This window comes from Mus musculus, chromosome 5 (genome assembly GCF_000001635.26).
Source record: "Mus musculus strain C57BL/6J chromosome 5, GRCm38.p6 C57BL/6J".
In the NCBI taxonomy this organism is placed as follows: domain Eukaryota; kingdom Metazoa; phylum Chordata; class Mammalia; order Rodentia; family Muridae; genus Mus; species Mus musculus.
Window position 1 is genome coordinate 120220737 of NC_000071.6, and position 15082 is coordinate 120235818.

Below are 15082 nucleotides of genomic sequence, written 5' to 3' on the forward strand. Positions count from 1 at the left end.
TTGATCGGCTCATTTGGGACATGTTTTTGAGGGCCTGACATGTTCCTGATTGGAGAGTTTGGAGGATGAGGGACAAGTGAGGTAATAGGGAAGTAGGTAATGAGGGTGGAATTAACACTGCTGTGAAACAAATGCCCCCAGTACCCTGTGGATACCCCAGTACCATAAGCATCACATGATGCAAGTCTCTGCATCATGGTTCGCCAGATTTTAACCCTTCACTCTCAGGTACCTCTGCTCAGTGAAAGGTTGCTGGGTGCCTCTGTGGATCTAGACTGGCTTCTCGCTCCGATAGAGCATTCATTGGCTGACAGGTAGTCTAGACTGGTCTCTGTTGTTGAGAATGTGGCATTAGGAGATCACGTCCCAGCTTACTTTCAATGTGGGAGTGAGAAGCCACAGGGTCTTCAGGGTCTTGCGGGCTCTTGGCTCAGCTCGAACACCTTAGCTTTCCCCACAGTCCCTTGGCCAAATTAGGTCACAGTGACCAGCTTAGCCTGGCCCAGACAATTGGGTCCAAGAACACACCCAGAATCTAGGGTGGATGGGCCAAAGTTTAAGGACAGGAAAACGTATTCTGCTCTTTAGTGGAAGGAACTCAAACTCAAGAGGTGGAAAGATAGACTCCACCCCTTTAGTGGGAGGAGCTTTAAGGTGCAAATGAACCTCTACAGCCTCTTGGGATCAGCAGGGTTCTCCCTAGTTCTTCTGAGAATGGACAAGGGGCAAGTGACAGACAGGGAGGGATGGAGTCTGGCCCTCCCTGTACCACCCATGCCACACCCTCAGTCCCCAGAGGTTGGATGTATTCGTGAAAATGATGGGTGGGGTCCACATCTGGCCCTTCAGGCGCCAGCCCCTCCCCTCCAGCTGCGAAGAAGGAGAAAGCAAGAGAGCGCGCTTTTCCAAAGTTTAATTAAGTGATCTGCCTGGAAGCCTAATCCTGTTATCACTGCCCAGAGCTGACCAAAGGGGAACCGTGTAAAATGTCACTGTCTGCAGGGCCTGGCGGGACCTGAAAGACTCTGGAATTCAGGACAGCAGGAGTGGGGCGGAAGTCAAAGCCTCCAGGGGGCATATTCTCCAGAGACAAAAAAAAAAAGGAAAAAAAGCTCTGTTCAGTCCACCCCAGGACAGCAGGCCACTAAGAAGCCTCTGTGGACTCCGCGGTGGCTGCTGCCCACTGGGGCCCCGCATTCCAGAGCACAGGTTCCAGCTGGCCACATCCTGTCCCTTTGCAAGACTCACTGTCCTCACCTGCCACACATCCCCCTCGCCCCCGCCCTCCCCCCCCCCCAGGACAGAAGAAAGAAATGAACCAGTGCTGGGCTGGATTTGCTGGGATTCTAATCCGCTGGCTCCTGTGTGGCTTGAGGCAAATGACCTAACATCTCTGAGCCTCCAGTGAACCAGGGGTTATGAGATCCAACTCCAGAATGACTAAGACTGAACAAAATACCTAGATCTGAGCCCGGCAGACATGGCTGCTTCTTTGGGAACAATGATTACACTCCATGTGGAGTGGTTGTCTTCATCCTCACACCTCCACAGGCTTCTGGGGAGCAAGGACTGTGTTAGATACAGGCCCCTTTAAGGGTACTCCCCAAGGGTGCCTGACCTAACACCAGCTCTGTCTGCTGCCCTGCTCCAGCCTCTAGCCCAAACCTTGCACTGACCAGTTTTTTGCTCACAATCCAATCATCCATGAACATAGACCCTCTTTTATAAAGTGGGGTACAGGACAGTTGGTCACACAGCTCCTTGTTGCTCTCTACCATGTGAGTTCTGGGCAGACTGGGAATGCCCCATTTTCTCCAGAAGTCATTCCTTTAGCTGCCCTCTCCCTGGTTGATGGCTGTCCATCTAAGCAGAGCTCCTGGCCTGAGGGGACTCAGGACACATGTGTCTTCCGCATCTTAGGAGCGGAGCTGTTTGGGGGAAAGGCTTGGTCACTCTAGGTCGATTGGAATTGGGTGGAAGGGGGAGGACACACAGGGGTCTGCAATGACCCTGGGGCATCACCATGTGCAAATGCCGCCCATCGCTCCTGCCATCATCAGACAGACAGACAAAGCTCCGATGAGGCCGAGGACACATGGTGGGTTTATCAAAGACTAGCTATCAGCCAGACTCCAAGTTCATAGCAGCCACACTCAAACCTCTCCGCCCACGGCTCACTGCCTCAGTTTCCCCACCTGCGACACAGGTTGTCAGAACCAAGGACAAAGTTCCCTACATTATGCTTTACTGGGGGAGGCTCCGGTTCCTCAGCCTGGGAGCAAGCGCCACCATTCCCCTCTCAGAACCGCAGTCTGGTACCATGGGACCAGCCCTCACAGCTGCCATGGTCGGAGCCCGGCAGCCCAGACCTAGCTTGCGCCTGGCCTGTCGTGGGAGTGAGTGGAGATCTCAATTTTCCTGGCACGGAGCCTCTGCCACCAAGGAGCACAGAAAGAGGCAGGGCCACCGTGGTCTCCGGGAAGTCACATGGAAATGTCGACCTGAAAGTAGTCCATAAAACCCAAGTGCAGTGAAGTCAGACTTTCCGCTGGAGTAATTAGCACTTCCCAGGGAGCGTGAAACCTAAATGTCAGATAATGCCCAGGCTGTTAGCCTTGTGATCTGCCCAGCTCCGGACCATGGCTGCTGGGTGGGCTCTGTGTCTTCAGTGACCTTGAAGGCTCAGAACAGCAAAACAGAACGGGCTGCCCGGGCCTGGGGACCAGAGGTGGCCTTTCCACTCTCCACAGCCCCAAGAGAGGCAGCTCCCGTACCTGGTCTTGCTACCTGCTAAATGGGTTTGTCTGCCCACAGGGTCACAGGAAGAAGGGTTTCCTTGGAGCCATCTCCAGATTAAGACCCAGGTTCTCTTGTAGCCCTTGAACTCTGTGTAGCTGAAGATGGCCTCAAACTTCTGATCGTCCTTCCGGGGAAGGAAATCATGGGTGTCACCGGAACACCGGGTTTATGCAGTCATCGAACCCAGTGCCGTGTGCAAGTGAGCCAGTGATGTCATGGAGAGCCCCTGTTGGTTGCAAGAGGTTAAATCCCATAACCAAAGCGTACAGGTGTTCACCCTGATGGTCCCACCCATCTCCTCCCCTTATAACTCTCCCTCCACGGTGCTATAACTCTCCTGAGAAGCTGAGGTAACAGGCACGCTGTACCCCATTGTGGTTTAAATCTAATTGCCCCTGGCTATACACACCCATCCAAAGTGAATATTAACATGGCTGTACCAGGAAGAGAGACCTTTAAGATGAGGGGTCTGTGGGAGTTAATGAGGTCCACAGTGGGCTGGAGTGAGTTATGGTTGCTAACTCTCAGTGCCTCCCACAGTCCTCCCCCTAATGTTATCCACCAGGAGGACCTCGTGGAGCCAAGCCGCATCCAGCACCGTGCGCTTATGCCAACGGCACTGGAAACTCCATAACCTCTTTTCTTTATAAGGTGCCCAACCTTGGGTGTGCTGTTATAGCCACCGAAGACGGAACCAAAAAGAGTAGACATCGTTGTCAGCCTCTGAGGGCACTGAGAAGAGTTCGTGGAAGTGGCTACAGACAAGATGCCTTCCTTTTGTGGTCCCACCCCTGCCCAGAGAGGCTGATGGTTCTGATCTTTATGCAGGATTTATTTCTAAGGATAAATACATTTGCTTTGACACCAGTGTCAGGGTGAAAGGTGGCCACCTGGTGAAGGGAATCTTTGGATAGGATTCTGATGAAGTAAGGTGCGTGTGGCTGAGTTTTTCCATTGTTGTGACAAAACTCCCAACGTCAACAACTCAGGGAGTAATGATTTCTTTTGCTGGTCAAGCCTGTGTCACCATCTGTATGGGAGGCTGTAGTGTGGCAGGGGTGGGAGTTGGGGGTTCACCAATTCAAGGCCAGCCTGGGTGGGACCCAGGTCCTAGTGGGACCTTGTCTTGAAATGTAAAAGGGGTTGAAGATCTGGTTCAGTGGTAGCATGCCAAACCCCCATTCAATAAAATAAAAATAAATCTAAAAAAATTTTTAAAATACACAGAGCGAACTGGAGATGTGCCGGGGAAGGAAATCACTGCTAGAGAGCAGATCTCAGCAGTGAGGGCACATGGTGTGGTCCCAGGGGGACAGGAGGCTAAGGAGTTTGAGGTCCATACTCAGTTACATATTGAGTTCAAGGATAGCCTACACTACCTGAGGCCCTGTCTCAAAGATAGATACATAGATACAGATAGATAGATAGATAGATAGATAGATAGATAGATAGATAGATAGATAGATAGATAGATACAAAGATAGATACTTAGATAGATACTTAGATAGATACATACATAGATAGTTGATGGATACATACATACATACATGATAGATACAGTGCTGCTAAAGGCTCAGGGGAAGAAATCTCTGCCTTTGCAACTTTCTGTCACTTGCCAGCTAGTGTGAATTTGCACCCTCTCTGAGCCTGGCTTTCCTTCTTATTAAGACAGAGATGCACCAGCAGACATGCTGACTGGGCCCAACCCCAACCCTCTGTTCCAGCTGTGTGATGCCAGATCCCCCAGCTAACCATTCTGTGCCTTGTTTCCTGAGCGGCAGGATGAGGCCACGGCGGAATGTGACATATAAGGGGGCCGAGACAGCTTAATGTATTAAGGAGCAGTCACCAAGCCGGAATTTATTTACTGGCACTTGAAGCATGCGGCTGCTGTGGCTGCCCCATCTGGGATCGTAGTGTGGCGGTGTTAGAAGCCATATTAGAGCGAGGTAGGAGCCGGCTTATGTCAAGCGGTGTTGGGGAGGAGGCATCGGGCCTTCTCTTCTGATGTGTTTCCGGATGGAGTCCGAGGACTGACCCACCCCAATTAGGTGACTCTTGTGTTAATATTGACACACAAAGGAGCCAGCTGGTGACCCCTGACCTCCTCTCACTTGGGATCACAGGCTGATTTCGGCCCTCGTCCTCAGCTCCAAGAGCCGGGATTCATAATCTTCTTTGTCACCAGAACAAGTTGGCCTCACCCTGACCTTTACCCCCCCTGCCTTTCTGATTTCCGGTGTTTCTGGGTCTGATGGTGGATAGGGCAGATAGAGCCTGGACTGAATGGATGGCAGTCTGGATGGGCCAGTGGCTGCTGTTTGGCAGAAGGACAGGTAAAGAAAATAGTAATCAGCTATTCTAGGATGCAGGGATGGAGTGGCCTGTAGAGACACACACACACACACACACACACAGAGAGAGAGAGAGAGAGAGAGAAAGAGAGAGAGAGAGAGAGAGAGAGAGAGCGCAGTGGGGCCTCTGCCTAGCATCCCACCTCAAGCTATGGCATGATTTCAGCCCCCACCTGCCTCTTGCCAGTCAGCTGAGTGGCCTGGAATGCGGGTTCCAGGGCCACCTCTGGTCCTGCCTGCCCCCAACGCTGAGCTCAGGAATCTGGTGATGCCCAGGAGGAGTTGCTATGGCAACTCTGCTGCTGCTGGGGGTCAGGGGGTAGAGTCTTGCTGACCAGTGCCCAGTCCTTAGATGCCTGCTTAGGAGGGGACACAAACTACACACTGCCCTTGGAGCATGCACCGTGATGCTCTGCAAGTTCGCCAAAGGCGAGGGTTGCTCACAGATGTGAACATGGAGGAGTTGAGGGGCTTGCTGCTTCTTCCACATTTCTATGTGATGTCTGTGAGCGTGGCCATCTCTGTTTCTGTTTCTACTTCAGACTCTCCGTCTGCCTCTGATGCTGATCTAAAGCTACTTCCTGTGACATGCCTGGGGCTCAAGAGTGGTACTAGAGTAGAAAGAGTTATAAAAAAAAAAAAAGGGTGGGGGGAGAAAAGAAGTTAAAAACAAGGCCTCAGGATGCAGGCTGCCCCGGTTTCACTCTGTCTCACTACTTGCTGCTGTGTGACTTTGAACCAGTTGCTGAACATCTCTGAGCCTCCCCATGTTAGCTGCCAACTGGGACTGGGCACTTACTTTAGGTAGGACTGAATGAGAACTACTAACAAAGCCTAGAGTAGCACCTGGCAGACATAAATCCTCAAGTCTTCCCTTCACCAGAATCCCCATCCTTAGGAATAAGGGACACATTTCGGCCCCAGAACCATAGAGATGAAGCCAGGTACAGTGAAGCCCACCTGTAATGTCAGGACTCAAGAGGCGGAAGAAGGAGGATTTGGAATTTAAGGTCAGCCCTAACCATATAGCAGCCCAAGGCCAGCCTGGGCTACAAATGATCCTGTCTTTAAAAATAAAATAAAATAAAATAAAATAAAATAAAATAAAATAAAATAAATCAGAAGGTCTGGGCTATAGCTCAGGGGGTTCGAGTGCTTGCTGAGCAAACATTGAGGCTCTAGGGATGAGTTCGAAACCTAGACCCAGCTAAAAGGCCTGGCATTGGCCATGCATACCTGTGATCCCAGAACTAGTGGGCAGAGACAGGTGGACCCCAAAATTCAGGCAGCCTAGCCAGAAAGGCAAGTTTTGTGCTTAGTGAGAAACCCCATTTGTGCATAATAAGGCTGAGAGCAATGACCTCTTGCTTTGGTCTCCACGCATGCGTGCCCAGGGATGTTCATCCATGCATTCTCATGCATTTAACACACACACACAGTACGCATGCACGCACGCACGCAAGCATGTGCATGCGCCCTCATACTGGTCCGGTTTCGAGCACCCACATGGCGACACAGAGCCAAGTTCCAGGGGTTCCACCACCCTCTTCTGGCCTCTGTGGGCACTACACACATGTGACGCCCAGAGACATGCATTCAGGTAGACACATAACTGAAACGCCTAATTTTTTTTTTTTATTAAAAATGGGTGGCTGATAATTGGGCATAATTGGGTTTATGGGGAGTTAAAAAGATGAACACTTTAAAATATAAAATGCAGTCGACGGCTTCCTTCTGAGTGACTGCCAGCACCTGTTCCCGGTTTGCCTCAGTTTCCCCTCGTATCTAGCACCCCTGGGCATGGCGCGTCCTTCTCTCCGTAGCCTGAAAATGTCATTGCTTACAGGAGAGCCTGTCTGTTTAGCTAGTGTTTCTAATGGGTAATAGCATTTGCCATTGAGCCGGATGACCTGAGTCCAATCCCTGGGACCAGGGGTCACTCTTCGGGCTAACTGGAGAGTCAGCAAGAGCTGCACCGTAAGAAGGAGGGTAAGAAGGAGGGAAGGAGCCGGGTGTGGTGGCGCACGCCTTTAATCCCAGCACTCGGGAGGCAGAAATTCACCAGGCAGAAATCCACCTGCCTGGTGGATTTCTGAGTTCGAGGCCAGCCTGGTCTACAGAGTGAGTTCCAGGACAGCCAGGGCTACACAGAGAAACCCTATCTCAAAAAAAAAAAAAAAAACCAAAAAAGAAGGAGGGAAGGGAGAGGTTTCCTGAAGGACATGGTGAGCGGGCACACATGCAGGCTGGGCCAACTGGTTCAGTCAGGAAGCCTCGTGATCATCAGTAGACTTCCTTTTTTCTCTGCTTCTTGGGTCACGGAAGGCGTCTGTTATTATCCAGAAAGGTGATGTTTCCTCTGTTCTGAGGAGTCAGGACCGAAGCAGAGTACAGGGGGCTTGGGACTTAACAGTGTGGTGTGTAAGATAGGGACATCCTTGGTGGTAGAGCCTGGCTCTGATCTTAGTTCTGAGGCCTCCTTAGGTCTACACCAGGCTACTCAGCCTCTTCTTTGGAGTGTAGCATGGTGATGTTGCTTATAAATAGTGGGCACTTGGATAACAGGGTCTAATGTTTCTTTGCTGAAAATTTTTGGGAGTTAAAAAGCCACTGCCTTGGAGCCAATACGATTAATTCTCCTTCCAGGCCAGAAGTTGAAAACCCCACCTCCTTGTGTGAACTACTGCCCACTACTTCAGAGAGGGCCTCTGTGCTAAGTGAAGGCACAGAGCCCATTCTGCATATAGGAATGGGCTTTTCAGGGCTTGGTACAGATGTGGAAACTGAGGCACAGAGGGAACGATCCCCAATTGGACCACCAAAGGTCAGTTTTGTGAGACTCTGTATGCAAGGTGGAGCCATCCAGACTGTAGGCCCTCACCATTTCTGTCTGTGATGGGTTTAAGTCAAGCCAAGGCTCCTTGAGGGCAGGGCAGAAGAATCTTGGGCCCCAGCTCCCCACCCCAAGCCCCTTTGACCCACTCATTTCAACCCTTTCCCTGCAGCAGGACAGCGCCCTGACACCCCCCCCCCCACTTGCTCTGAGGGCTGTGGGGGCCAAGAGTTGATGAGGAAGGGAGCCTGGGAGAGAGAGGGACAGGACTTGTCAAATCAATCATATTTAAACAAAAGCCTCTCCCGCCCAAGGGCCCTTTTAAAAGCTGCTTATTTAATTAAAAGCACCATTTTCCATATTTATGGCCCTTATTCAGTTAAATATTAACCGCTGGGGCCAGGGCTGGTGTGTGCTTTTCCAGTGCGGAGCGGAAAGGTTCATTACCACGGACGGGATTTATCAGAGGCAGCCCGGGTGGCGATCAATGCCCTCGCCCTGGATAAACAAGCGCACACTGGAAGGCAGGACCGCCGCCACTGCGGCTCTGTCTCTCCATGTCTGCCCCGCCATATGCAGGCCCCCAGAGGGTCCGCTACACTCTCGACAGAGACCCAGAGACACCGAGAGACATGGAGAGAGAGGCAGCGAGACAGGACCTGGCATATTCTTCTCAAGGCAAAGTGACAACGTGGGAGGTCTCTCACTCAAAGTGGGGTCCCGCACAGTCCCTGCGTGAGTGATTTCAACTTCATAAAGAACCAAGTTATATCGTTCACAAAAAAACAAAAACAAAAACAAAAACAAAACAAACAACTGGATACAACTAAAAGTGATTCGGTAAAGAGAATTAAAGAAGTCTCAGCAAGACAAATATGTTTTCTCCCATCTCTAGCTCCTAGACTTTATAGGCACATAAAACCATGTGTGAATATATATTTTAAAGTTGAAGTGTGGCTGTCTGAGGGGGACAGAGGGGACTAATGGGGGAGGTAAGGGGGGAGGAAGGAGGCCAGGGGGAGTGTGAGCAACATACAATATACACACAAGACAAAGCCTTAAAAAATGAATTTCATCGAAAAGAGAAAATTGTCTGAGATTCCTGCACCCACATCTGTATTACCCACTTGGTACAGGGCAGTACACACCATTCATACACCTACCCCTGGGCCTGGGATGGCTGAGCTGCCAAGTTTGGGCTATGAGAAGTCTTATACTCTCAGAGGGCCGGAGAAAGCCAGAGTTTCCAGAGGGTCTGATCCCACAAGCTGAGGGGCAGTGAGGCCAATGCTTGGGGCTCCTCGGGGGTTATGATATGCACCAGAGACTGTGGCTCAGAAAGAAGGAGCCCCAGTGTGCGCATGTCGAGGCGGGACTTCTGGCTCTCAGTGGATGCTCACAATGCCCCGAGTCAGGCACCTATAGCCACCACGTGTTATTGACTCATTAGGCAGTCTCACTTCCGATCGTTTTGGACCCTGTAGGCCCTCACACATGGGGAAACTGAGGCTCCAGCAGGTCACATAATGAGCTCAGGGTCTCTAGCCAGTGAAGGGCAGAGCTGAGACTGGTCTGTTCGCTCTAGAACACACGGAAGTCTTCTGTCACACTCAAATCTAACTGCGGGCCACTTCTTTCCTTCCCAAGTTCTCAAACCCGTTCTGAGACTCAGTGTCTCCCCCCACCCCCACACACCTATAACATAAGGGAGAAGAGGCCCTGAATCTAACTTTGGGGCAGCTCTACCCTCTTGATGTGGTCACTGTCTATCGTGTGTTGGGGGGGGGGGGGGCAAAGCAAGACTGAGCCATGCCCGCCTGTCTTGGGAGACAGGAGAACGGGAAGCTAAGACCATAAACTTGGGCTCCTTGTATCATTGCCTGAGCCTTGGTTTCTCCATCTGCAAGATGGGAGTGATGGTTCTCCTGGAGGTCTGAGGTTTGAGCAATAGTCCTTGGACATGATTGAGCTGTGCCTGCCTGCCACATGGTGACCTGCTCTGCCATCTGCAGGAGTTGAAGCTGAGGCCAAACCCTGCAACCCATGCCTTGGCCATATCCCTGTTGGGAGGCAGCGTGATTTCAGCCTGCCCGCCCCCCTCCCCTACCAGGCATGCGGGTTCTAGAGCTACCTCTGTGACCATGGGCCGTGCACATGCCCGCCTCTGCTGCATCTGAGCCCTCAGCTTGCTCAGCTGTGAGATGGTGGGAAGACTGTATGTTGGAGGTCTCGTGGGGGCTACCTGAGGGTAAAATGGCATAGAGAAGAGATGGAGCTGATGGAGACATCTCAGTAAATGGGAGGCCAGGGACAGGTGGGCACCAATGAGCAGGCTGGGGACAGTGCCTTCTCTCTCTCTCTCTCTCTCTCTCTCTCTCACACACACACACACACACACACACAACACAAACACACACCAACCCGTCTGGGGTCAGTGCCTTCTACCCCTCTCTCTTTCTGTCTCATACACACAGACAGACAGACACAGAGACGCACAGAGACAGACAGACACAGAGACACACAGAGAGAGACAACAACCAGGCTGGAGACATCCCCCCCCATACACACACACACAAACATACACACACAGGCACATGTGTGCACGTGTGCCCACATGTGTATGCACCCCACACATGCATGGATGACCCCCCCACCCCCACCTGCCCCAGCTCTACCTCCTTTAGGGGCTCCCTCCCAGCAACCTTCCCTCCCCACAAAGGGAAAGAAATCTGAAAGGGGCAGATTAGAACTTCACACCACATCGCCCAGAAAAATCTATGTCTCATTTTCCTATCTAGTAAAATAAAATGACACGGAACACTCTGGCCCCTGGAGGGGAGTGCGCGTGTGGAAGATGAGGGGGGAGACCTCCTCCCGGAGCGGGGAGCCCCGGGCATGGGGAGAAGTAGGGATGGCGTGGCTGGCCGCTCTCCTCTGGGTGTCTGGGTGTCTGCAGGCTTGACTGGGGGTCCTGGGGAGGTTCTCACCATTGCATGGAGGGGAGACGGGGGAATGCCATGCTGGGTATGGGGAGAGAGAGACAGAGAGAGAGAGAGAGAGAGAGAGAGAGAGAGAGAGAGAGAGAGAGAGAGAGAGAGAGAGAGAGAGAGAGAGAGAGAGACCAGGTTATCAGAGGAGTGTGAAGACAATAACACAATCTGACATTTCTGAAACAAGACCCCCCGGTTGCCATGGCAACGACTCATGTGGGAGCAGCTCCCAGGAGACGGCTTCGAGATGTACTATAAATGATGTTTGATTAGAATTTAAATCATTTAGGCAGAGAGAAGATAGGCCTTTTGTCAGCAAGGGGGCCTGGGGGAGGGGCGGGCGGGCGGGGGGAGGGGCGCGGGTCCTGGTGCCGGTGGCGGAGCCCAGTGAGGTCGCCCGGGTTGATTACTTTTGCCCTCGGCTTCATTCCCGTTTACAGTAACCTTTCCACGGTGGCCTCAGGGACAAGGAGGGCAGGAGAGGGGAGGCCCCGGGGGGACCCAGGGGTGCGAGGGGAGGAAGAGACGGGAGAGAGATGGGAGAGACTGAGAGAGGTAGGGAAAGTGGGGTGAAGACGAGAGAGCCAAGAGAGGGGAGAGAAAAGAAAGAGGGAGAAAGAGAAGGAAGAGGAGACAGGAGGGGAGGGGAGGGGAGGGGAGAAGAAAGGAGACAGAAAAGAGAGAGGGTCCGGGAGAGGCAGAGGCACAGCCAGTGAGGGAGGAAGCCAGGACCGAATCATCACTTCCCAGCCTTCAAAAGCGCCTCAGGTTTAGGGTTCCTGGGAGCTGAGGCTCTGCACCAAGGAAGCCCTCTGCCTCCCATTCTCTGGCTCCCCAGCAGGGAAAGGCCCAGGCCTGAGAATCCCAGCAACACCATGTGGGACCCTGAAGGGAGAAACCCTGGCTTTAATTTACCAGTAAAACAGTAAGTCAAGCTTGGTGTAGCATGGGAGCCTCAGTTTCCCCCTTTCTCAAGCAAGAAATGGCCAGGCAAAGGGCCTCAAGAGGCAGAGGCAGGAGGAGTGTTACTGCAGATTCGAGGCCAGGCTGCCTGACACAGTTTCAAGCCAACCAGGGCTGAAAAGGGAGACACTTCATCTCAAAAACATAAATTAATAAATTAATAAAAAATCAAGAAATGTGGGCTGCCTCTGCTTGTGTGTAATCAGTTAAGTCCCCCATCTCGAGCCTTTTTTATTTTTTTTAAACGTGATTTATTTGCTGGCCTTTAGAAACCGAGAGACACCACAGAAATATTAATATTTAATCTCTGGGTTCTATTTTTAAACAATAGGTAGCCTTCTGCCTGCCTGCCCCCCATTTCTCATGGCAGCCATGTGCCGGGCATGAAGAGTAGTCCCTATTTTCAGCAAACCCTGAGATGTCCAGTTTACAGCAGTCCCCACTCTGCCCTATTACCTCACTCTGCTTTTCTCTTCCACATGGCTTCTGCCTGCCCACTGTGTGTTTTGAACCCACAAACTCTGCAAATGACCTATGACTTCTCAAGACACTCATAATCTATTCATGTGGGTTGGGTGGGGGAGGCTTTCCCTCAGTCACCACCGTTTAAGACACTCGTAGTGAGAGCACAGGGGTGCCCACAGTCTGGGCAAATGATACAGCCAAACTCAGGCACACAGCAGGCACTCAGTGAATGTAAAGGCTGGGCAGTGGTGGCGCGTGCCTTTAATCCCAGCACTTGGGAGCCAGAGGCAGGTGAATTTCTGAGTTGAAGGCCAGCCTGGTCTACAGAGTGAGTTCCAGGATAGCCAGGGCTACACAGAGAAACCCTGTCTCGAAAAACAAAACAAACAAACAAACAAACAAAAGAACGTAATGAACACAGGGAGAAGAGCTAACGTGGACAGGGAGACGGAATTGGGAGTCATAATGGGATGGTCCAGCTAGTACCTACGTGAGACAAAAACATATGCCCACCGGGATTAAAATTACCTGACTGGGGCTGAAGAGAGGGCTCAGTGACTAAGATCATAGCTCCTCTTGCAGAGGACAGACACTCACGCGGTGGCGAACAACCATCTATCACTCCAGTTCTATGACACCTATTGTCCCCTTCTGGTCTCCACAGGTATCTGCACACAAGCGGTGCACAGACAAGGCACGAGACCGTACAGGAAATAAAAGTTCAAAAAGTGTTCCTCCAAGAATTATTTTGTAAAAAGATGATCTGCTTAGCCAATCAAGGAGATAACCTGAAAAGTGTTTGCCGTGCAACCTGGAGGACTGGAGTTCAAATCCCCAATCCACACAGTGATATTAGTGTGTGCTTGCAACCTCAGCCCTAAGGTAGCAGAGTCAGGAGGATCCTGGAGCCCACTGGCAAGCCAGCCTTGCCTCATCATTGACCCTCAGATGCCAGCGAGAGGCCCTGTTTCAGAAAACACACACATACATGCATACCTACACACACAATCTGCTTCCATCAGATGGAAGCTATCTGTAAAGAGGGTTCCTGCTGCGGAGGAAGAGATGACCAGAAGTTCCTGTCTCCACCTCCTCTCAGCTCCCACCAGACTCCTCCTCCGTCTGTATGTCTGGTTGCTTACCTGAACCCATGCTTGGTGTCTCTGTCCCCAGGACACTGTGGCCTCTGTGAAGAGAGACATCGAGTAAATATAATAGTCCCAGCAGGCAGAGCTAGTGAGTGCTCAGAGACCCCTGATGTGTGCGTGGATGAATGCTACCTTGGCTTGGCTTACGTCTTCCTTCCGTTTCCCATTTCTGTTCCGAGTTCTCAGAAGCTCCCAAGCACATCTTCTCTTATGTTCAGGTGGCTTGCCCTTGTGTTCTGTTCATACCAGGGCGGGGCATACAGCAGGCGTTCCATAAATGGGATGGCAGGTCATATTCAGGAAGTAGCTATAGTTATTATAGAGCTCCTTGGTCTTTCCTGCTCTAACTGTGTGGGCCGCATCTGCACAGACCACCCTGTTGACAAAAGATGCTTCAGTTTGCTGAGGAGACTTAGGGAGCGAGGATGTCATGCTCGATTAGTGATGCCTGCTGTGGCATCACTGGGTTGGAATGAGATGTCATCCCCCAGCTTAACTCTCCAAGCAGGGTAGGGCGCCAGCCAGTGAGCAGCATTGTGTTGTGTGGATATCCACAGACAGTTCTGGAAACCTTTGCATTCCGCAGCGGGGTGCAGAAACTCCACCAGTGTAGCCATAAGCCCAGCAACAAGCCTTTAGCTGCTATGTAAGTCCCCTGCTCCTGTCTGTGTCTCAAGCTCTGCTTTCAGGTGAACTTGAGCTAAGACGATGCTTGATCAGTGACAGCCCAGTGTACTAGACACTCCTGACACAAAGCTGCTTGAGCAAATCTATTTCTTCGTTGGCTGAAAAGTTCACAGTCTCACCTGGACCGTCATGCACAGCTGAATACAGGCTCTAAAGCAGTGTGCTTTCCCGTGCCAGCTGTCTTCTCATTCGTGGGAGGAGCTGTACTCCCATCCCCCAACCTCTCCGACCTGCCCCCCCCATCTCCACACCCCACTCCATTCTCACCCCACATCCAGATGGCATTAACCAAAGCAAAAACTGCCTTAACCCGATAAAGTGAGCAAAAGCAACAGGGGTCCTTGGTCCTCAGCTCTGATTGGCTGAGCCTACTATGGGGGCGGGGCAGTGAGAGATTGAGTATCTTATGTCACTTCCTGTCCCAGGAGCTGGGAGTGGATCGAGCCCCATCAATGCCATGTGATCTAGAAGCAGCAAGCCATGGTTCCTCTAGAGAAATTTGGGGTGCTTTGTGAGATGGGGTTAAAAGGAAAAGCCAGTCTTCTGTAGGCAAGGTTCATACTGTTAATTTTAGGCAAAAGGATGGGAGATAAGAGGCCGCCCAGCAGATGGGGCCTGGAGCTGGACGGAAGGGACGCCAGGCATGGTGCCAGTCGCCAGCACCAATCTGTCCCCAGCTGGGGAGGTGGGGGGCGGGGAAGCAGAATTCTCGGGATCGGAAATCTTCAGTCAGAGAGCTTGTCTAAATTTTTGCAATTTCTATTTTCTTGGCTGCAGAGCTGAGGGAAAGCCAAATGGAAATAAGTCCCTCCCAACCAACGCCAGCTTGTTGGCGACTTGTGA

General features: G+C 51.7%; 1 long non-coding RNA gene across 1 annotated transcript; it reads right to left on the bottom strand.

The window, feature by feature from the left end:
• Positions 1-898: 898 nt before the first annotated feature.
• Gm31836 lies at positions 899-14525 on the bottom strand. The gene is made up of 3 exons (XR_387670.3): positions 13685-14525; positions 13547-13590; positions 899-3025 (listed from the first exon to the last, which is right to left on the bottom strand). It is a non-coding gene; the product is annotated as a predicted gene, 31836 (long non-coding RNA).
• Between the last annotated feature and the right edge of the window lie 557 nt (positions 14526-15082).